Source organism: Saccopteryx bilineata, chromosome X (assembly GCF_036850765.1).
Source record: "Saccopteryx bilineata isolate mSacBil1 chromosome X, mSacBil1_pri_phased_curated, whole genome shotgun sequence".
Taxonomy (NCBI): domain Eukaryota; kingdom Metazoa; phylum Chordata; class Mammalia; order Chiroptera; family Emballonuridae; genus Saccopteryx; species Saccopteryx bilineata.
The window spans coordinates 29,535,801-29,559,135 of NC_089502.1; the positions used below are offsets into that span (position 1 = coordinate 29,535,801).

General features: G+C 47.1%; 1 non-coding gene across 1 annotated transcript; it reads left to right on the forward strand.

Moving 5' to 3' along the window:
• Nucleotides 1-23,003: 23,003 nt before the first annotated feature.
• On the forward strand, nt 23,004-23,079 carry TRNAG-GCC (transfer RNA glycine (anticodon GCC)). Its single transcript has one exon. It is a non-coding gene; the product is annotated as a tRNA-Gly (tRNA).
• The last annotated feature ends 256 nt before the right edge of the window (nt 23,080-23,335 follow it).

A 23,335-nucleotide genomic window follows, 5' to 3' on the forward strand; every position in this document is an offset into this window, starting at 1 on the left:
TCTAAGTCCTTACTTGTATCACTGACCAGAGCTTTAATAAACTTATTCTTAAGATCACTGGCCTTGTGGAATTTTTCCTGCATGAAGTCAAGAACCCATGAATTACTGACTGGCCCTAGACAGACCCGAAGGGCCAGGTTCCTGTCTTGTAACAGAACCAGTGACATAGAAGAATACAGTGTTCTGGAGGAGAAGGGACAAGTCAACTTTATCAGTTATGCAAATGGGACAAATCAGAGAAGGATGGAAAAAATTGATCCTTGGGTTCCTCAGTATGGAAGTTGTTGATGTAGAGGAAAATCTCAGGTTTTTTCTTTCCTATGTCTGGAAAAACCCAGTTCTCTATTATGTGTTTCTTCTCTGTGAGTCTCCTTTACCTTTACAGAGAAAGCTTCCTTTCTGACACTCTGCTCACCAAATGTGTGGAGGTTTTCTGCTGCACCTACCAGCAGGGTGTCCAAGAGATCAACTGAACCGGACACTATATACCCAGAGATAGCGTCAGATCTTACAGGTTAAGGTCTCAGTCCCACAAGACTGGTCCCCAACCCCCAACTTTGGACACCAGTCACAAGCCCAGGCTATCACAGTGCTTCTGACCGACTGGCTGTAGGTCAGAGGTTCCAAGGACCCCCTCCAAAGAGGACTCACAGAACTGAGGGAAATACTTAGGCTTACCAGTTTATTCAAGGATATGATAAAGAATAAAGAAGAATAGCGGCCCTGGCCGGTTGGCTCAGCGGTAGAGCGTCGGCCTGGCGTGCGGGGGACCTGGGTTCGATTCCCGGCCAGGGCACATAGGAGAAGCGCCCATTTGCTTCTCCACCTCCACCCCCTCCTTCCTCTCTGTCTCTCTCTTCGCCTCCCGCAGCCAAGGCTCCATTGGAGCAAAGATGGCCCAAGCGCTGGGGATGGCTCCTTGGCCTCTGCCCCAGGCGCTAGAGTGGCTCTGGTCGCGGCAGAGCGATGCCCCGGAGGGGCAGAGCGTCGCCCCCTGGTGGGCGTGCCGGGTGGATCCCGGTCAGGTGCATGCGGGAGTCTGTCTGACTGTTTCTCCCCATTTCCAGCTTCAGAAAAATGCAAAAAAAAAAAAAAGAAGAAGAAGAGCCAGGTAGAGATCCATAGGGCAGGTCTGGGAGGGCCCTGAGCGCAGGAGCTTGTCTCTGTGGAATTGGGTGCATCACCCGGTGTGGGTGTGGTCACTAGTCTGGCAGCTCCCCAAACCCTTACCATGGGATTTATTTATTTACTTATAACTTTTTAAAACATTTATTAATTTTAAAGAAAGAGGAAGGGGGAGAAAAAGAGAGAGAGTGAGAGAGAGAGGAACCTCAATTCATTTCTGCATGTACCCTGACCGGGGATCAAACTGGCAACTTCTTCTCTTTGGGAGGATGCTCTACCAACTGAGCTATCTGGCTAGGGTTCACTGGGATTATTTGTTTGTTTGTTTTAGTGATAAAGAAAGGGACAGACAGGGGCAGACAGACAGGAAGGGAGAGACATGAGAAGCATCAACTCATAGTTGTGGCATCTTAGTTGTTCATTGATTGCTTTCTCATATGTGCCTTGACTGGGGAGCTACAGTAGAGTGAGTGACCCCTTGCTCAAGCCAGCGACCTCTGGCTTCAAGCCAGTGTGACCTTTGGGCCCAAGCCAGCAACCATGGGGTCATGTCTATGATCCCATGCTCAAGCCAGCAACCTTGGGATTTCAAATCTGGGTCCTTAGTGTCCCAGGCTGACATTCTATCCATTGAACCACTGTCTGGTTAGGCTAAAAAATATTTTATTTATTGATTTTAGAGAGAAGAAAGAGAGAGAAGGGAAGAGGAAGGGCGGGAAGCACAAATTTGTAGTAGTTGCTTCTCATATGTGTCTTGACCGGGCAAGTCCAGAGTTTTGAACTGGTGACCTCAGCGTTCCAGGTTGATGTTTTATCCACTGTGCCACCACAGGTCAGGCTACCATTGGGATTTTATGGAGGCTTCTTCAAATAGGCATGATCAATTATTAACTCCATTTCTAGTCCTTCTCCTTCCTCTGGAGGAAGAAGAGAGAGACTAAAAATTCCCAATTTCTAATCATGATTTGGTCTTTCTGGTGACCAGCCCCCATCCAGAAGTCCTTGGGCAATTTGCAAAAATTAGGTCCTCTGTCTTACTGTATGTAAATGAGTTTCCTCATTTGTAGAGGAAGGTGATAACAATGATGATACCTACTTTTGGGGTTGTAGTGACAATTAAATGGGGTCCTTTATTGCCTGTAAAAACTCTTAGAACAATATCTGACATAGTAGGTGCTTAATAGAAGACAGTTATTTTTATTATTATTGATATCATATTTTATTTCATTTAATGGTCATAACAGCCTTCCAGGAGAGACTTAACAGAATGGGCTTTGCAGTCAGACAGACCTGGTTTGAATCCCAACTTGGAGACATAACTATGTGACCTTGTAAGTTACTGCACTGCTCTGTGCCTCAGCTTCCTCATCTATAAAGTGGGGGTCATAGTAATTACACCTGCCCCCAGTAGAGTACTAAGAATTGAAGTAGCTCTCTTCCAGAGGCAGCCCAGAGCATGGTGCCGGGCACATGGCGAGCCTTAGTGAGACAGCTGGATTTGGTTTTGCTTTGTGATCCTGATTTGGCTGTGACCTTCCTGGCTGGCCTTGGGCTTCTTTGTCCTCTCCCTGGAGTTTGTTTTCTTCAGCTGTCGTTAAGAGATCAGTATCTGGCCCTCTCTTCCTGCAAATGGAGACATTCAGCCTTCTTACTCCCCTTGGCTTCTGCCTGAGAGGCTGCGGCAGGGGCCCCGCAGGGCATCTGCTGGGCCCGCCCATCCTCTGGACCCCCTTTTAGCATTTGGGTTACTCCTTTCTACTGAGAATGGGACTTAGGGGCTCCCGTTTTTTTTACTTTGGTGACTAAACATTGAATGCTATGTTTACTTGTCACAATATTATTGAGACGGCACAAGTCCAGCTACCTTGCCCCTGCAGCCTCAGCTCTGGGGTGAGGAAAAGGCTGCAGCAAGAATCACTGTTGTGCCTGACCAGGCGGTGCTGCAGTGGATAGAGCATTGACTGGGATGCGGAGGGCCCAGGTTCGAGACCCCGAGGTTGCCAGCTTGAGTGCAGGATCATCTGGTTTGAGCAAAGTTCACCAGCTTGGACCCAAGGTCGCTGGCTCGAACAAGGGGTCACTCGGTCTGCTGAAGGCCCGCGGTCAAGGACATATGAGAAAGCAATCAATGAACAACTAAGGAACCGCAAAGAAGAATTGATGTTTCTCATCTCTCTCCCTTCCTGTCTGTCTGTCCCTATCTGTCCCTCTCTCTGACTCTCTCTGTCTCTGCCACACACACACACACACACACACACACACACACACACAAAATCACTGTTGTGCCTCCATGACCATTTCCAGGCCCACAAGTAACATTTCTCTGATAAGTGTAGTGTCACAAAAAGAGTTCGTGCGCTGTTTTCTCCAGAGCCCAGACTGCCTTCCCACCCACTCCTGCCACTAGGGCCCAGCTTGTCACTTCCCTCCTTCAACTGGCACCTCAAACTGCCATCCTGATCTAGCCTCAGTTCGGCAGCCACTGCCCCTGGGCAGTCTTCAACCTGCACCTTTGCCCGCCCTGCTTGGCAGCCACAGGGAGGACTCTAGTGGAGTAGTGGTGCTCCAGGAAGCCCTTGCCTGTTGTCTGTCTCCCCTCAGCACCTTTCTCTCTCTGATGCAGAAACACACAGCCTGAGCCTCTCGGACCCCATGTCCCTGCACTGCCCTTCACAGAGCTCTTGGCTCCAAGTGGGTGCTCTCCATGAGCTTGGCTGCTTGCCAGCTGGCCTACTCTCAAGCTAGCTCTGGGGAGGGAGTCCTGTCAAGGGCTGGTCTGCACTGCTGTTGTAAGAGAAGCAGCCTACAATATATATTGATTTTCACACTCCTGAGTAGACATGCCTTACCTCTACTCCTTGCCCTTTAAAAACTGGCTTAAATGGGCAGACAAGAGGAGAGGAACACCTTATTGTGATTGGAGCCCTAGATCTGCTGGCCGCCACCTGTGTGGCCTTGGGCCATTACAACCTCTCAGAGTCTCTATTTCTTATCTCACAGGCCTTTTGTTAGGATCAAATGGGATCAATAAGATAGATGTGAACACTTCTGGTAAACATTCTGGTGATGAGAGATGCTGCTGCCTCTGCTTGCTGTGTGTGGTGTGGGTGCAGCATTTAATTTTTTTTTTTTAGCATGAGAAAGAGGGGGAAAGACAGGGATGGAGAAACAGGAAGGGAGAGAGATGAGAAGCATCAACTCATAGTTGCAGCACCTTAGTTGTTCATTGATTGCTTTCTCATATGTGCCTTGACCAGGGGACTACAGCAGAGTGAGTGACCCCTTGCTCGAACCAGCGATCTTGGGCTCAAGCTGGTGAGCCTTGCTCAAGCCAAGCTGGATGAACCCACGGTCAAGCTTGTGACCTTGGGGTCTCGAACCTGGGTCCTCCGCATCCCAGTCCAACATTCTACCCACTGCACCACCGCCTGGTCATGCAGTGACCTCAGAGTTTTGAATCTGAGTCCTCAGTGTCCCAGGCCGAATCTCTGTCCACTGCGCCACCACATGGTCAGGCTAAAAATTTTTTATTGATTGATTTTAGAGAGAGCGTCAGAAACATTAATCTGTTCTTGTATGTGACCTGACCAGGGATTGGAACTGCAACCTTTACGTTTCAGGATGATGCTCTTACCAACTGAGCATCCGGCTAGAGTATGGCTGCAACATTTTAACTAAGACACAAAACACTGATTTTGGGTGGGGGAAAGATAAAATTTGCCTTTTATTCCCTTTGGAAGGACTTCACTTGAGCAAGAGTCCCCTTCTGTTCCTGTATCACTAAACCCTCTCCCCACCAATAGAGCATTGTCATGCATATTCAAGCATAAGGTAATGATTTCTTTAAAAAGACCACAACATGCCTGACCCGTGGTGGCACAGTGGATAAGACATCTAGCTGGAATGCGGAGGTAGCAGGTTCAAAATCCTGGGCTTGCTCGGTCAAGACATATATGAGAAGCAACTACTACAAGTTGATGCTTTCTGCTCCTCCCCCCTTCTCTTTCTCTCTCTCTAAAATAAATAAATAAAATCTTTAAAAAAGACTATAACTTTCTTGACCCAATGTCCCCAACTATCTACCACCCCATTTCTGTGCTCTCCTTTGCAGCAAGATGCCCTGGAATTCAAGTTGTCTTTTCTAGCAGTTCCTAATTCTTCACCTCTCATTATCTCTCTCTCTCTTTTTACAGAGACAGAGAGAGAATCAGAGAGAGGGATAGATAGGGACAGACAGAAATGGAAAGAGATGAGAAGCATCAATCATTAGTTTTGCATTGCAACACCTTAGTTGTTCACTGATTGCTTTCTCATATGTGCCTTGACCGTGGGGCTACAGCAGACTGAGTAACCCCTTGCTTGAGCCAACGACCTTGGGTCCAAGCTGGTGAGCTTTGCTCAAACCAGGTGAGCCCACGCTCAAGCTGGAGACCTTGGGGTCTCGAACCTGGGTCCTCCGCATCCCAGTCCGACGCTCTATCCACTGTGCCACCGCCTGGTCAGGCTGTCATTATCTCTTGAACACATTCCAATAAAGTTCACATCCCACCAGGCTTCAGAATACACACTTGCGAAGGCAGGACTGACTTCATACTTTATAGGGCCTTATGCGAAATGTAAACATGGAGCCCCATGGGGCCCCTTGTTCAAAAGTGTGTTTGTTTCCTAGAGTTTTCATAACAAAGTACCATAAATTGAATGGCTGAAAAACAACAGAAAAAACTGCTTGGCCAGGTGGTGGTGCAGTGGATAGAGCATTGATCTATGACATTGAGGGCCCAGCTTTGAAACCCTGAGGTCACCGGCTTGAGCATGGGATCATAGACATGACCCCACGGTCACTGGCTTGAGCCCAAAAGTCACTGGCTTGAAACCCAAGGTCGCTGGCTTGAGCAAGGGGTCACTCACTCTGCTGTAGCCCCCTGGTCAAGGCACATATGAGAAAGCAATCAATGAACAACTAAGGTGTCACAACGAAGAACTGATGCTTCTCATCTCTCTCCCTCCCTGTCTGTCTGTCCCTGTCTGTATGCCTGTCTGTCTCTCTTTCACTACAAAACAAAACAAAACAACCTCCCACCCCACCCTTATTCTCTCACAGCTCTGGAGGCTGGAAGTCTAAAGTCGTGGTGTCATCAGGGTGGGTTCCTTCTGGAAGCTTTGAAAAAGAATCTCTTCCATGACTCTCTCCTAACTTCTGATGGCTACAGACAATTCTTAGCATTCCTTGGTTTGTAGATATATCTGTGGGAGAGGAAAAATAAATTTCCTTGCACTCTTTTAAGTTCTTCTGGCTAGTCTAATAATTAAATTGACATGAGACAGATTAACAGGAGAAAATGACTAAATTTCTGCCATATGTATACACAGGGCTTCATAAGAATATGAGACCCTGGGACAAATCTTGGGAACTTAAGTCTTTTTAAAAATTTTTATTTATTGGGACAAATCTTGGGAACTTAAGTCTTTTTTAAAAAATTAATTTATTGGCCCTGGCCGGTTGGCTCAGTGATAGAGCGTTGGCCTGGTGTGTGGAGGTCCCGAGTTCGATTTCCGGCCAGGGCACACAGGAGAGGTGCCCATCTGCTTCTCCACCCCTCCCCCTCTCCTTCCTCTCTGTCTCTCTCTTCCCCTCCTGCAGCCAAGGCTCCATTGGAGCAAAAGATGGCCTGGGCGCTGGGGATGGCTCCTTGGCCTCTGCCCCAGGCGCTGGAGTGGCTCTGGTCGCGATAAAAAAAAATTATTTATTGATTTTTGGGCAGTAAAATATATTATGCTCACTTTGGTTTTTTGGTTTTTGGGTTTTGTTTTTTTTTTTTTGTATTTTTCCGAAGTTGGAAACGGGGAGGCAGTCAGGCAGACTCCCGCATGTGCCCAACCGGGATCCACCCGGCACGCCCACCAGGGGCTATGCTCTGCCCACCAGGGGGCGATGCTCTGCCCATCCGGGGCGTCGCTCTGTTGTGACCAGAGCCACTCCAGCGCCTGGGACAGAGGCCAAGGAGCCATCCCCAGCGCCCGGGCCATCTTTTGCTCCAATGGAGCCTCAGCTGCGGGAGGGGAAGAGAGAGGCAGAGAGAAAGGAGAGGGGGAGGGGTGGAGAGGCAGATGGGCGCCTCTCCTGTGTGCCCTGGCCGGAATCGAACCCGAGACCTCCACACGCGCCAGGCTGACGCTCTACCACTGAGCCAACCAGCCAGGGCTATGCTCACTTTGGTAAAGATGGCACTGCCCACGTGGAAGCCCGTCGCCCAGGTGGTTGCTTGGGATGGGCATGATTACATTAAGGTGTGTTGGGGGCAGGCTGTGGGCAGGCAGGATCCTTATAGCCTGAGGCTTGGTTTTGGGACTAAGCCTTTCCTACCCTTTTTGATGTGGGGTGGTGCAATCTCATGAGGAATCCCATTATGCCTCAGATAAGTGACTTTGTATCAGAGACTTCCTTGTTTGTATATTGGATTAAAGGTTTTGATTTCTACACTATAAAATGGGGCAGACCTGGAGCTTGCTCTCTCTTGTTTCCTGAGATTAGCATTAGAGGAGAGAGCAGAGAAAGGCCACATAGAGGAGAGGAGAGGCAACCAAGATGGCAGAATGCTAAAGGAGAAGCCAGTTAGTGCAGAGTTTGTGCAGAGAGAAGGAGATAGGGAACAGAGGTGAATGAGGCTGGTGAGGTACAGACCTTTGATTCTAGGAAACTCAGATAAGTCACTGGCTTTGGGATCCCTGAATGGAAAGGGAAGTGTTTTCCCACTGTATATTTCTTGCCCGCTGGGTGCAAGCTAGGATTAAAACTAATGGCCCACTAGTTCTTGGCTCCGTTGTTTCATTACTGTCTATCTGAATCAAATGGGAACCTGCACGGGCCAGGAGGCTGTGATGATGGCCGTGGCTACTGGCTTTACACTAAACAACTGAGCTATCCAGCCAGAGGTCAGGCATTTAAATCTTATGTGCCATCTTCAGATAAGGAGAAGGGGGGATGTAGTTATTTGGGACTCCAAAAGGCAGGAAGGCAATTCACATGAAGATAAAAGAGCAAATGTTTGTTAAATAACGTTTGCTGGGCTATCTTTAACAATGGGACACAGAGGAGACTTTGATCAAATGGGCTTTGCTAGGTTCCTCTCTATCACACACTAGTTCATATCAAACTGTAGTTATTTATGAAGATAGCTTTTTTCCTGGAGAAAGCACTCTAAAATTTTTTATGCCTGACCAGGCAGTGATGCAGTGGATAGAGCACAGGCCTGGGATACTGGGGACCTAGGTTCGAAACCCCGAGGTCGCTAGCTTGAGCGTGGACTCATCTAGTTTGAGCAAGGCTCACCAGCTTGAACCCAAAGTCACTGTGTTATAAAGCAGTGGTCCTGTTGGGCAGATAAAATATATTATGCTCACTTTGTTAAAGATGGCGCTGCCCACATGGAAGCCCATCGCCCAGGTGATATTAATGTGTATTGGGGGAGGGCTGTGGGTAGACAGGATCCTTGTAGCCTGGGGCTTGGTTTTAGGACTAAGCCTTTCCCACCCTTTTTGATGTGGGGTGGTACAATCCCATCATGCCTCAGATAAGTGACTTTGTATTAGAGACTTCCCTATTTTGTATATTGGATTAAAAGGTTTTTATTTCTGCACTATAAAGTGGGGTAGACCGGAAGTTTGCTCTCTCTCTCAGTTCCTGAGATTAGCATTAGAGGAGAGAACAGAGAGAGGCCACGTGGAGGAGACCAGGAGAAGCAGCCAAGATGGTGGAGTGCTGAGGGAGAAGCCAGTTTGTGCAGAGTTTGTGCAGGGAGAAGGAAGGAGATGGGGAAACAGAGATGAATAAGTCTGGTGAGCTAGAAACCTTTGATTTTAGGAAACTCGGATAAGTCAGTAACTTTGTGAGCACTGAATGTGAGTGGGTTTTGGAGCCCACTGTGTGTTTTTACTTGCCCGCCGGGTGCAAGCTAGGATTAAATATGATGGCCCATCAGTTTTTGGCTCCGTTGTTTCTTTACAGACTGTCCAAATCCAATGCGAACCTGCATGTGAATGGCCATGATGGTGGCTCCTGGCCTTACAGGTCCCCAATCCCTGGGCCACGGATTGGTACCGATCCGCAAAGAAAGAATAAATAACTTACATTATTTCCATTTTATTTATATTTAAGTCTGAACAATGTTTTATTTTTAAAAAATGACCATATTACTGCCTGACCAGGCAGTGGCACAGTGGATAGAGCGTCAGACTGGGATGCGGAAAACCCAGGTTCGAGACCCCGAGGTCACCAGCTTGAGTGTGGGCTCATCTGGTTTGAGCAAAAGTTCACCAGTTTGGACCCAAGGTCGCTGGCTCAAGCAAGGGGTTACTCAGTCTGCTGTAGCCCCACGGTCAAGGCACATATGAGAAAGCAATCAATGAACAACTAAGTTGTCGCAACAAAAAACTAATGATTGATGCTTCTCATCTCTCTCCATTCCTGTCTGTCTGTTTCTATTTATCCCTCTCTCTGACTCTCTCTCTGTCTCTGTAAAAAAAAAAAAAAAAAAAAAAAAAGACCAGATTCCCTCTGTTACATCCGTCTAAGACTCACTCTTGACGTTTGTCACGTTTGTCTCAGTCACGTGATACATTTATCCGTCCCACCCTAAAGGCCAGTCTGTGAAAATATTTTCTGACATTAAACCGGTCCGTGGCCCAAAAAAGGTTGGGGACCACTGTTATAAAGTATGTTACTTAATTCTGCAGGTTACATAGAGACACCAAGGCAGAATACAGAAGAAGTTTTAGGAGGAGATTTATTAATAAGCTGGCTACATATGACTTACATGGGGTACAGCTAACCCAAATCATGAAGCCTCAAATATAGCCCTGAGGCTAGTTATATAGACATGATCACATACAGGTTGGGGGGAAAAGGAGGAGGCATAATACAATACTCATTTACAGATAAACTTACAACATTTTTTTTTTGTATTTTTCTGAAGCTGGAAACAGTGAGAGACAGTCAGACAGACTCCCGCATGCGCCCGACCGGGATCCACCCGGCACGCCCACCAGGGGCGATGCTCTGCCCACCAGGGGGCGATGCTCTGCCCCTCCAGGGCGTCGCTCTGCCGAGACCAGAGTCACTCTAGCGCCTGGGGCAGAGGCCAAGGAGCCATCCCCAGCGCCCGGGCCATCTTTGCTCCAATGGAGCCTTGGCTGCGGGAGGGGAAGATAGAGACAGAGAGGAAGGAGGGGGGGTGGAAAAGCAAATGGGCGCTTGTCCTATGTGCCCTGGCCGGGAATCGAACCCGGGTCCCCTGCACGCCAGGCCGATGCTCTACCGCTGAGCCAACCGGCCAGGGCTAAACTTACAATATTTATTTACATTTATTTATCGTTTTTGCCACAACAGTGAAAAGTTTTAGCTTAGGATAAAGAGAGAGGCCAAATGAAAATGCCCTTGCTAAGAATGTTGGGATTAGCTTGTTTTGTTTACAAGTTTTTAAACATATAAAGGATTCCAAGAGGGGTGATTATTAGAAAGCATATAAAATTTTACAGGAAGCAAGTTTTTCAAGCAAGGGGAGTGGGCCCGTGATCCCTTTGTCTAGAGGTATCCGTCACTCTCAGGACTCCAGGAGGGGAGGAAAAGTTAGGATCAGTGTAGGATATGCAAACATTGTCTTCTAAAGGATCTTATTGAAGGGGAAGAGGAAGTTTTCAGATACTAACTTTTGCCCCTTTAATCTCTTTCTCTGTTTTTTTTTTCTTTTTAGAAAGGAAGGGTAAGGGAGCTTGGCTCTTCCTTTTAAAATTCTAATGTTCAAATAATAAAAAAAAAATAAAAAAAATATTTAGCCTGACCTGTGGTGGCACAGTGGATAAAGCATCGACCTGGAAATGCTGAAGTTGCCGGTTCGAAACCCTGGGCTTGCCTGGTCAAGGCACATATGGGAGTTGATGCTTCCAGCTCCTCCCCCCTTCTCTCTCTGTCTCTCCTCTCTCTCTCTCTCTCCTCTCTAAAATGAATAAATAATAAAAAAATAAAAATAATTCTAATGTTCACCTTATCACAGCTGGCTTGAACAAGGGGTCACTCTGTATGCTGTAGCCCCCCAGTCAAGGCATATATGAGAAAGCAATCAATGAACAACTAAGATACTGCAACAAAGAATTGATGCTTCTTACCTCTCTCTCTTCCTGTCTGTCTGCCTGTCTCTCTGTCCCTGTCACACATACACACACAAAAAAAACCCCAAGGTCACTAGCTTGAGCGTAGGGTTGCTGGCTTGAGCATGGGATCATAGACATGACTCTATGGTCACTGGCTTGAGCCCAAGGTCACTGGCTTGAGCAAGGGGTCACTGGCTGGGCTGTAGTCCCTGGTCAAGGCATATATGAAAAGCAATCAATGAACAACTAAAGTGCCGCAATGACGAATTGTCTGTCTGCCCCTGTCTGCCCCTCTATCTTTCTCTTAGAAAAAAGAAAACAATTATGCAGTTAAAGGTGATAGATACATGAATTTACCAAAACTTTCAAACTGCCCTTTTGCTGTTCTGCTTGTCTATCTGACCCCACCCTTACTTACTGGACTATCGCCCCTGAAACAGAAAAGTTCTAGGAAGCTGGTCAGCCACCCCGAGGAGAAGGTTCCAAAAAGCCGATATCATAAAACCACAGAGGGAGCATACCAGGAAATGCTGACTCAATGCACACTTGCTCAAAGCTCTTCTTTAACCCTATAAAAAACTTGCCTCAGAATCTGTTTGGGTGCCCTTCTCCTGGAGGAGTGCCCCGACAGGTCTTTCTTTTCTAATAAAGCCTGTACACCTGGTGTTCGAGTGCCGTCTCATTCTTACAAAAGGAAGGTCAAAGATTTTTTTCTGAGTCTTTTGTTTTTCAAAAATAACCAACTGTAAATAATGAATGTCCCCAAAAAGCATATTTTGGGGTGGCAAAGCTACTCCCCCCACATCAGTCCTGGCTTTGCCTTTATCATCACAGTATCTTCTCTCTGTGTCTTTTGCACTCTTCTTTCACTAGGACACCGGTCATTAGAATTCAGTGTCCCCCCTAATTCAATAGGATCTCCTCTCAAGATCTTTACCTTTTTTTTTTTTTTTTTTTTTTTTTTTTTTTTTTTTTTTTTACAGGGACAAAGAGTCAGAGAGAGGGACAGATAGGGACAGACAGACAGGAATGGAGAGAGATGAGAAGCATCAATCATCAGTTTTTCATTGCGACATCTTAGTTGTTCATTTATTGCTTTCTCATATGTGCCTTGACCATGGGCCTTCAGCAGACTGAGCAACCCCTTGTTCGAGCCAGCGACCTTGGATCCAAGCTCATGAGCTTTTTGCTCAAGCCAGATGAGCCCACGCTCAGGCTGGCGATCTTGGGGTCTCGAACCTGGGTCCTCTGCATCCCAGTCTGATGCTCTATCCACTGCGCCACCGCCTGGTCAGGCTCTTTACCTTTTTTAAAAAGATATTATTTCTTGATTTTAGAGAGAGAGAAAGAGGAAGAAGCGGTAGTAGTTGCTTCTCTTATGTGCCCTGATCAGACATGGCCAGGGTTTCAAACCAGCAACATCAGAATTCCAGGTCAAAGCACTATGCACTCTGCCACCACAGGTCAGGCTAGATCTTTACCTTAATTACATCTTCACAGACCCCTTTTACAAATAAGGTCACACTTTGAGTGGATATATCTTTGGGAGAAGGGTCATTATTCACCCACTACAAAAAGTTATTAAGAATTGAGATGGGCCCTGACAGCCTGGCTCAGTGGTAGAACACTGGCCCGGCGTGTGGATGTCCCAGGTTGTCTCCTGATGAGGGCACACAGGAAAAGTGACCATCTGCTTCTCCATTCCTCCTCCTCTCCCTGCTATCTCTCTCTCTCTTGTCCTCCTGCAACCATGGCTTGACTGGTCCGAGTATGTCAGCCCTGGGTGCTGAGGATGGCTCCTTGGAGCCTCCACTTCAGGTGCTAAAAATAACTCCATTGTGAGCATGGCCCCAGAGCATCAGCCCCAGATGGGGGATGCTGAGCGGGTCCCAGTTGGGTGCATGCGGGAGTCTTTCTCTCTATCTCCCCTCCTCTCACTTGGAAAAGAAGAAAAGGGAAAAAAAAAAAGGAATTGAGATGGTCACAGAAGAGCATTAGATCAATGCAGGACCCTGCTGAAACCAGGGCCCCACTAGACAACAAAGATTGCATGCCCATAAAATTGGAGTATGCCAAGGTCATCCACGCCCTCTCTTTCTGCTGTCAGATCCAGTGGTGATTCCTTACCTTCCTGGGCCTTTCAGCAGCATTTGACAAAATCGATCACTTCGTTTTCCTTGCAATTCTTCTTTCCTTGGCTTCTGGGACAGCAAGTCCTGCTGGTTTTCCTTTGATCTCAGTAACCAGTCAGTCAGTGCCTCCTGCTGGCTCCTCCTGTCTTTTTCTCCTGAAGTGTGGAGGTTGCGGAGCCACAGAGCTTGGGTTTTGGACTTCTGTCTGTGTACTCACTCTCTCGAGGATCTCATCTCATCTCAGGACTTTAAATGCCTCTCTGTATGGACACCTGCTGCTCTGACCCCTGCTCCAACAGCTCTGACAGCTGCCTCTTCAGCAGCTCCAGTTTGAGAGACCTAATGGGCCTCTCAAATGTAGTACATCCAAACTGAAGTCCTCCTGAGCTCCCTTCCTGTGTCCATTGCCTCTTTTACTGGCACTTCCGCCTAATAGCAGCTTGGGTGAAAATACTTGCATCACCCTAGCACTTCACTTTCCTCTCATGCTGCAACACGCAGTCTCAGCGAACACTCCTCATCCCATTTAGAATGAAATCTCCGCCACTTTCTGTGGCCGCCATGGCCTTATATGATTTGGTCCTTCTCTGCCTCACCCACCCCATCTCCTACCAATCTCATCCCACACCCCAATCCCCTCAAACTGCTTTATTACTCCCCAATCCTGCATGCTTGTTCATTGATCACACCAAACACATTCCCACCCCAGGGCCTTTGCACCTGCAGTTCCCTCTGCCTGGTTGCGACCTTTCCCCATTCATTAGCAGGCCTGTTCCCTCGCTTCATTCAGTTCTGTTCCACTGTCACTTGGTTAGGAAGGCCTTCTCTGGCCACCCTCATCTAAAAGCACCCTTCTCTCCCTCTCTATCATCATCCCTGTTTCATTTTTATTCCTTTGTTCTATGTAACTAGATCTCTCCAACTAGAATGTAAGCTCCATGTGTTACGGGGTTGGTTTTGTCACTGCCGTCATCCCCACCACCTCATAGAGGGCAGAGCACACATATATTGAGTCAAAGAATGAATCAGTCTGATCGTGTTGCTCTTCCAGCAAAAAAACCCCTACAATGCTCCCTCACACCTCTGTGCCTTTGCCCAGGTTATTCCCTCTGCTTGGCAGGCCCTTTCTCCTCTCAGTCTGCCTGGAAAACTACTGCTCATCCTTCCAAACCTGACCCAACTGTCACCAGCTTCGTGAAGCCACCATGCCCCCAGGTAGAGACAGCCAGCTGCCGCTTGGTGACCCTGCAGCGGCCTGTCCGTGCCTCAGGCAGTGCTTGACTCTCCTGTGCTTTCTCTGTCTGTCCTCTCCACTGAACTGGCATCTCCCTGAGGACGGATACCATGTCATCTCACCCTGCTTCCCGACGGCCTAGTCCGCTGCCTGCACAGCCTTAAGTAAGTATTTGGTAAAGGGTTGCTGACCGAATGAATAAATGAGCCACCAGATGAGGGAAGGGAATAGAAAGAGGGAACCATTGGCCCTGGCCGGTTGGCTCAGTGGTAGAGCGTCGGCCTGGCATGCGGGAGTCCTGGGTTCGATTCCCAGCCGGGCACACAGGAGAAGCACCCATCTCCCTCTCCTTCCTCTCTGTCTCTCTCTTCCCCTCCCGTGGCCGAGGCTCCATTGGAGCAGGGTTTGCCCAGGCACTGAGGATGGCTCTGTGGCCTCTGCCTCAGGCTCTTTAATGCCTCTTATTGCAGCAGAGCGACGCCCCAAATGGGCAGAGCATCGCCCCCTGGTGGGCATGCCGGGTGAATCCTGGTGGAGCACATGCGGGAGTCTGTCTGACTGCCTCCTGGTTTCCAACTTAAGAAAAATACAAAAAAAAAAAAGAAAAAAAAGAGGGAACCATTGCTGCTTTCTCTGTAGCTGTCCTCAGGGTGCCCGAGAGCCCCTCATTAGAGAAGTTCCCTGTTCCGCAGACCAATCCTGACACCCTGCTCCCTCATCCAAATTTCTAGAAATAGGTGCTAACCTCTTGGCCACAATAACCTCAGTTTCCAAACTCCAAAATTAGTAACCATGATCTGATTAGTTTTATCATGTATTTCAGAGATAATATGACTGAATTTTTGAAATTTGTAACATGTAGGGCCCATGGCTGCTCTGGTGAGGTTTCTGTTAGGGTGAATGTGAGCAAGAACTAGAGCTTATGGACCTAATATATATTTAGTAGGGGATGCTTAGAAAGTATGGTACAGACAAGTGCAGAGAAAACCCATGCATGATCCTATATCCTAGATACTAAGCATTAATAATGTTTTGGCATAATTTCCTCTAGTATGTACATAGTCATCAATACACGTGCATGTGCATACATTAAACATAATATACATCTGTAAGTGCATATGTAGAATACATGAATGAAGTCATGCTGAGCCTTCCATTTCTACCAGTGGCATCTTCGTATTGTAGCAGGTTCCTGCCCACTGTCTTAATTCCATGAATAGCTGACAATTGGGTGTCCTAGGCCCCCCGTGCTGCTTTCTTCCACAAGCAGGACCTCTCGAAGTGCAAATGTGCCTGGTGGGCCAGGGTCATCTATGGGTAAATGAAGCAATGGTGGACAAAACCAGTAGCTGGGGCAGCTCTCCTACCTGTCCCCAAGATCCTTCCTGGGAGGGTCCGGAGCAGATGGGGCACCAGGATCAGCTTTCGGGAGAGCTGAGACATGGGGATGAAGGAAGAAGACGTTTCCACAGGGTGGAAACTTGGAGTCCTTCCTGGAGAAATGCAGCTGACCTCACTGCCAGGCTGTTCCCCTCCAGCAAGTTTAGTTGCTATGTTGCTTTTTTTTTCCTGGGGAGAGATATGCCTGGGACTCCATCTTGGTTGGTGTTGACAGACACTCATATTTTCTTCTCTATATTAAAAAAAGCAACAACAACAAAAAGGTCAACCCTGGCCCTGGGCAGATACTGTAGTGTGGTTGGTAGGACATTGTTACAAAGCACAGAGGTTTCCAGCTTGATCCTCCGTCAGGGCACATACAGGAACAGATTGATATTCCTGTCTCTCTCATTCTTTCCCTTGCTCTCTCTAAAATAAATAAAAGAAAAATTTATTTTTTAAAAATCAATCCCAATTTTCTGTTTTCATTGCCTCTCTCAAAGCAACACTTTTCCTAGAGTGAAATTATTGTAATAGAAAAGACGCTTAGTTTTTCTCCCCCCCCCCCCCCATCAAGTGGAACCTGGAGGTAAGAACTTGGTGAGTCACAAGGGGGCAGCAAATTTCCTACTCCTAGAGGAAGACAAGAAAGCCTTCCATCACTAGCCAATAAGAATCAGTCTTAAGCCATATAGCAATAAAGGACCAGCCACTGAATTCACCACTAGTCATCACCTACTCCAGTGTCAATATTTGAAAAAGAAATAGGAACTTAAATCTCAGTTTAGCCACTTATATGCCCTTGGGCCAGTTGCAATGTATCTGACCCTCAAGTTCCTTAGCCGTAAACTTAAGGATACCTGCTTCCCAACATCACACCTTCCTCATATGGTTGTGTTGATAATTAAACTAATTAAAGTAATAGGTAATATGCTCGCCATTTCATAAGTGTTCATATATTAAATAGTAGTATTACTCTAAAAACAGACAAGAAAAGAGTGTTATTGAATGCCTATTATGCCCTGACCAGTTTTCTCAGTAGAGCCTTGACCCAGCATATAGATGTATTGGGTTCAATTCCTGGTCAGGGCACACAGGAGAAGTGACCATCTGCTTCTCCATCCCTTCCCCCCTGCTCCTCCTTCACAGCCATGGCTCAATTGATTTCAGCAAGCTGGCCCAGTCGCTCCCCCTCCACAGCCCTGGCTCAATTGATTACAGCAAGTTGGCCCCATGGCTCAGTGGCCTCAGGTGCTAAAAATATCAATAGGTCAATTTCCAAGCAACAGAGCAACACCCCAGATAGGAAGAGCATCACTATGGGGTTTGCTGGGTGGATCCTGGTGGGGGCACATGCAGGAGTCTGTCTCTCTGCCTCCCCTACTCTCACTTAACTTAAAAAAACAAAAACAAAAATACCTATTATGTGCCAAGCACTTTGAATCGTTAGAGTAATCAAGTGAGGAATGATGAGATGTTAAATGAGAGGTTGCATAACACACGAGAGGTTAGATGACATAGTAAAGGCCAAATAGCTAGCAACAGTAACAGCAGTTAATGCACAGCAAACACTATGTACCAGACACTTGCTGTTCTAAGTGCTTCACTTCTTAACAGCAGTCTTATGGAGTGGGTACTGTTATTATGGCCATTTGACAGAAAGGGAAACTGAGGCACAACAAGTAACTGGCCCAAAGTCTCACCATGAGTCTAAGCATAGAGCTGAGGTTAGAGCTCAGGTAGTCTAGCTCCCGAGCCTGGGCTCTTTCATTCCATCTGGTTAGAGATGGGATTTAAACCAAGCTAGCTGCTATCACAGCCTGCTCAAAGTTCTCATTAAAAACAAAACACAGAATCCCTGCTTAAACCCCACTACACCCCTTTCCCTGCCATTTTTCCCTCTTCCTCATCATAACTGCACTTCTTATTTATTTATTTATTTATTTATTTATTTATTTTTTCACAGGGACAGAGAGTCAGAGAGGGGTAGATAGGGACAGACAGACAGGAACGGAGAGAGATGAGAAGCATTAATCATCAGTTTTTTGTTGTGACACTGATTGCTTTCTCATATGTGCCTTGACCATGGGCCTTCAGCAGACCAAGTAACCCCTTGCTCGAGCCAGCGACCTTGGGTCCAAGCTAGTGAGCTTTTGGTCAAACCAGATGAGCCCGCGCTCAAGCTGGCGACCTCGGGGTCTCGAACCTGGGTCCTCAGCATCCCAGTCCGATGCTCTATTCACTGCGCCACCTCCTGGTCAGGCCATAACTGCACTTCTTAGGTTGTCTATACAGATGGTCCCCAATTTATGACGGTCTGACCTATGACTTTTTAAATTTACAATGGTGTGAAAGCAATACAAATAATCAATTATATGAGATTTTTGTGTCTGATGATTTTGCCCATTGCAGTAGGCTAAGTTAAGTGTTCTGAGCAAGTTTAAGGTAGGCTAGGTTAAACCATGATGTTAGGTAGATTAAGTGTATTAAATAGATTTCTAATTTCCAATATTTTCTATAAATTTTTTTTGTATTGATTGATTTCAGAGAGATAAAGAGAAAGGGGAGACAGAAAGAGAAAGAGAGAGAGAGAGAGAGAGAGAGAAAAGCATTCATTTGTTGTTCCGCTTGGTTGTGCATTTGTTAGTTGTTTCCATATGTGCCCTGACTGGGGATCGAACCAGCAACCTTAGTGTTTCTGGATGACCTCAGGTGCCGGTCCGCCAGGAATTTCGTGCTGGTCCATGAAAGAGTTAACCACCCTGATATTGTATCATGTTGTATAACTCTTTCGCATACCTGCATGCAATTTCTGGCACACTGGCAATAGTCCACAACCTGGCAATTGGAAAACACTGCTCTAACTGACTGAGCTAACCAGCCAGGGCTTTTTCTGCAATATTTTCAATTTATGATGGGTTTATCAGGAAATAACCCCATGGTAAATTAAGGAGCATCTGAACTCACTCCCTCCATCTCTTCCCCTCTCACTGCTACCTCCTCCCATGCTAATCTGGCTCCTGTCACCTACACTCCACAGAAACAGCCATCAGCAGGTCACAAATGGTCTCCATGTCACCGAGCCCAGAGACCATTTTTCGTAATTTTCAGACTCTGACACTCTGACATCCTTGGCTCCTATACCATCACTCTCCCTTGGAGTCCCTCCCACCTCTGTGGTAGTTCCTTCTCTGTCTCCTCTGCAGCCTCAACCTTCTCTCCCTGACCACTAAATGTGGATGGGCCTCAGGCCTTGGTCGTGGGTGTCTTCCTCTCCCTGTACTCCTCCATCTTTACTCTTCTCTCCATACTGTTCTTAGCATCAATACCATCTCCGTGCCAATGACTCGAAATCTTTATGGCTAACCCAAACCTGCCTCTGAACTCCAGACCATGTGTCCAGCTGTGTCTTGGCTATCTCAACCTGGATGTTTCAAAGGATTCTCCAACTCAACCTCAGTTCCCCTCCAGACCTCTGGCCCTCTTCTCTTCCAGTATTCCATATATCCATTCCTGTCCTTCACTCTCCCTGTGTAACCCACCACCAAGTTCTGTGGCTATGGATCTTCGTATCTCCAAAATTTATCCAATTCCCTCCATCCTCACTGTCACCACTATACTTATCTTTCTGACTGGAATACTGGATGGTTGACTAATTGGTTTCCCTGTTTCTACTGACCCCTGTCTAAAACACATCAATGATTGACCTTACTGGGTGGCTCAGTTCGTTAGAGCAAGGTTGTGGGTTTGATCCCCAGTCAGGGCACATACAAGAATCAGCCAGAGTGAATGCATAAATGGGTGGGAACAACAAATCAATGTTTCTCTCTCGTCAATCAATACATAAAATCAAAAAATAAAATATGTCAGTGGTTTCCCTTCCTCTTAAAATAGAGGTCTCAGTGCTTGGCATGGCTTCTGAGGCCCTATGAGGTCTGCCTTTGCCTCCTCTCTAGGCTCACTACCCTCAAGCTCCCCTTGCTCTCAGGACTCTAGTTTCACTAACATGCTTCACGGATGTCCAGCAGCTTCCCACCACAGGACCTTTACACGTACTGTCCTTTTTATTGAAATAAGTCTGGACCCCCTCTTTGCCTGTTGAAACTTATTTATTTCTTTGATTTCAGCTCAGTGATTATAGCCTTGGTACAGACCTCAAGATTCCTAGTATATGTCCTCAGTTAATTCTCCTTCCTAGACCTGGTTATGGTTGTAGTTTTATATGTCTGTATGTGACCCTTAATTGTTGACTTCTACTGGAGTGTGAGCTCTATGAGGGCTGGATGGTGTCAGTCCTTCTCTCAGCTGCATCCCCATTCCTAGCACACTGCTGAGTACATAGCTGCTTCCTGATAAACATTTGTAAAATGAAGGAATGAAAATGAACCTCCCCCCCACCCCAAACCTCTACCATTGCATCTACCACCTGGGACCCAGACAACCATCCTGGCTATTTTGCGTTGTTTTTATTAAGAAGAAGAACCAAGTTGGTAAATGCAGTCATATATGGAAGTCAAGGACTAAATACCAGTTAAACGTGTTACTTCTTCCAAGGATGTTTACATTAGAGGAGTGGAAACACTCACCCTTTAGCCACGTTGGGAGATGGGAGCTATGTCGGAGATGAGGGGACTCTTTCTTTCAGGTATGACTCAAGTCATATCCCAAGTCCCCAGTCTACCTTAAATAAGGGTAAGGTCATAAAGCCACACTCATATTGACAGTGAGTGGCTGGAGTGTCCGAGTAAATCCACATGTCTTCTGAGAGACTCAGCTTGCTTCACACCCACTAGTTTCATTCTGTTTACTGGGTGTTTATGGAACACACACTGTATGTCAGGCAGTATGCTGGCTCTGGGATCCAGTGGTGACTAGGACTGTCATGATCCCTGCCCTCTATCAGAGAGACAGACAAGTAGGAGATTAAAGGGCAACACAAGAAGTTCTGAGGGGCATAAGCATTGGGTGCCATGGAACACAGAAGAGGGGACCCAGTTACAGCCTGTGGTTGGAAGGGAAGTGCACTCAAAGAATGAGTAGGACCTCACCAGGGAATCAGCAACAGGGAGTTAGGAAGAAAAGTTTTGCAAAACAGATGGAAGCACACGGGCAAGGCACAGATGTGTAAAATCGCATGGAACAGGAAAACTGAACAGATCTGGGCTAGTTCAGTTTTGCTGCGCAAGGCTGGTGTTGCCAGGAGAAGGCACTAGCAAGGCTGATCACACAGGGGCTGGGACGCCGTGACAAGGCAATGAGGGGGTAAGGCAGCTGCAAGGGTTTTCACAGAGGAGTGACACACTTGTGGTTTGGAAAGTTCTTTTGGCTGCAGTGTTGAGAATGAACTGGAATTGGACCCACACAGCGAGGGGCACCTCACTCAGACAGTGGAGACAGGGGTAAGTCAGAGGATAGCATTTCTCGGGAGTAGTCACATATCTGGGAATTGCTGCCCGGCCTATAAACCACCATTCCATACTCTGACAGTAAGACCCATTGATTAATATCAAACTTACCCAGAAACCTACAGGATGCAGTAGACATGAACTCATAAGCAACAACAACAAAAAAACAACTGAGGCTTCACTTACTTGCCCCAGGAAGCATCCCTAACCATTTGTCACAGGCCTGTCCTCCCCTTCCTGGACAGAGATGCCCACAGGAGGGAAGGAGTCTCCAGGAGGCAATTGTTAGTTTTAAATTTTTTTCATGTCTTATTTGGGAATGATTTCAAGCTTACACAAAAGTTCAAGATTGATACATAGAATCTCCATAGAACTCCAGTTTTAAAAGTCTCCATGTCCCACCCAGTAGCACCTCCAGCCCTACCAAGTGTGTCAGTGAGAACTTCTTCTCCACCACCATGGACTTGAGGCTGTCAAGACAGGGCACTAGGTGAGGTGGGGAGCAGCTAGTCCTGTGTGATCTGGAAGGCAGCGTGAAGGTGGCGGGACTCAAGGGCAGACCTAGGTCAGGAGGTACTGCCCAGGACTGAGCTTGCCAAAGATCAACTGTCTAACTTAGCTTGGGGCTGGCCTCATCGTTGAACCACCTGATGAACTGAGATACATTTTGGAGGCTGAATGGATTAGCTCAGCCCAGCAGGGAGTGAGCCAGAGTCACTCCCTGAGAGTCAGTCCTCTAGAGCAGTGGTCCCCAACCTTTTTTGGGCCACGGACCGGTTTAATGTCAGAAAATATTTTCACAGACCAGCCTTTAGGGTGGGACGGATAAATGTATCACGTGACCGAGACAAGCGTCAAGAGTGAGTCTTACATGGATGTAACAGAGGGAATCTGGTCATTAAAAAAAAATAAAACATCGTTCAGACTTGAATATAAATATAACGGAAATAATGTAAGTTATTTATTCTTTCTCTGTGGACCGGTACCAAATGGCCCATGGACTGGTACCAGTCCACGGCCCAGGGGTTGGGGACCACTGCTCTAGAGACCTTATAGCCTGTCCGCTGAAATGCGTGCCTCCGGGCCTGGCACAGAGAAAGGGTGGCAATTCTCACTGGTTCCCTGTGGGGGTTAATGCAGTGTTTTGAAAACATTTTTGAGTGTGACCTATACTGCAAAATGCATTTTTCATCACGACTGAGATACATACACTTTTCACAGATGCATATTATCATAAAAGTTTCAAAATAATACTGTTACTTATCTATGGTGCCCTCTGATATTTTTCTCTTCTCTTCTATTTTATGGAAAAGAAAATGCTTGGTTTCAAAAGCCACTAAAGGGTTGCCACTTACAGCTTGAAACATATCGAATTAAGACTCTCAGGTTCTAAGTAAGATTAACTCACAAGAGCTAGTAAAAAACACATTTTTATCTATGGTGCTAGAGATGTCAGAGAAGTGGTTTCAGGGAGATTAACTGGGAGAGATCAGGAGGGAGATTTTTGGGGTCATGAATTGGCCTGAATTAGATACATATATATAGGTTTATGTAAAAATATGTAAAACTTAATTGATCTAAGCCCTGGCCGGTTGGCTCAGTGGTAGAGCATCAGCCTGCCATGCAGGAGTCCCGGGTTTGATTCCCGGCCAGGGCACACCGGACAAGCGCCCATCTGTTTCTCCACCCCTCCCCCTCTCCTTCCTCTCTGTCTCTCTCTTCCCCTCCCGCAGCCGAGGCTCCATTGGAGCAAAGTTGGCCCGGGCGCTGAGGATGGCTCTGTGGCCTCTGCCTCAGGCACTAGAATGGCTCTGGTTGCAACAGAGTGATGCCCCAGATGGGCAGAGCATCGCCCCCTGGTGGGCATGCCGGGTGGATCCCGGTTGGGCGCATGCGGGAGTCTGTCTGACTGC